The sequence below is a fragment of the Papilio xuthus genome, unplaced genomic scaffold (genome assembly GCF_000836235.2).
Source record: "Papilio xuthus unplaced genomic scaffold, Pxut_1.1 DF825840.1, whole genome shotgun sequence".
Classification (NCBI taxonomy): Eukaryota; Metazoa; Arthropoda; class Insecta; order Lepidoptera; family Papilionidae; genus Papilio; species Papilio xuthus.
Window position 1 is genome coordinate 1 of NW_013532809.1, and position 636 is coordinate 636.

The window sequence follows — 636 nt, forward strand, 5'->3', positions numbered from 1 at the left end:
TGCTCGTCCGAGTCATTTGTAGCATTCACGAGTACGATTTGTCGCGCGGCAGGGTACAAGCGCACGTCGGCGCCGCACGACGCGGCGGACGCGTGCGAGGACGTGGACGAGTGCGCGGAGCGACGAGACCGCTGCGCGCCCGGAGTCTGCATCAACACCGAGGGCGGCTTCCTGTGCGATTGCGACGCCGGCTACCAGCGCAGCGACGACGGACACTCCTGCATCGGTCCGTGCCGCGTCTCTCATCCTCGCTCTCCTTGTTTTGCAACATTTGCTACGTATCATTCAATGTTTTCTCATCTCACTAACAGATCGAAGGACGGGAATGTGCCATAGATCCTTGGTCTCGGGCAGATGCACGCCCGAGCCGTGGCCGAGGTTCATGTCTTCCACGCCGGCGTTGCCGTCGCAAGTTACCAAGTGGGTTCTCTTTTCCCAACGATCTCACTTTATTCGTGACCTATCTGAACAATTATGAAAATCTGTGTAAAACGAATGTCGCAGGGCGCAATGTTGCTGCACGCTGGGCGTGGCGTGGGGACCGGAGTGTGAGCTGTGCCCGGCGGCGGGCTCGCCGGAGCGGCTGGCGCTGTGCACGCGCACCAACCTGGGCGGAGGTGCGGGCGGGGCGGGCGG

General features: G+C 61.8%; 1 long non-coding RNA gene across 1 annotated transcript; it reads left to right on the forward strand.

Moving 5' to 3' along the window:
* Nucleotides 1-99: 99 nt before the first annotated feature.
* On the forward strand, nt 100-625 carry LOC106125624 (uncharacterized). The gene is made up of 3 exons (XR_001228274.1): nt 100-226; nt 312-420; nt 505-625. It is a non-coding gene; the product is annotated as an uncharacterized LOC106125624 (long non-coding RNA).
* The last annotated feature ends 11 nt before the right edge of the window (nt 626-636 follow it).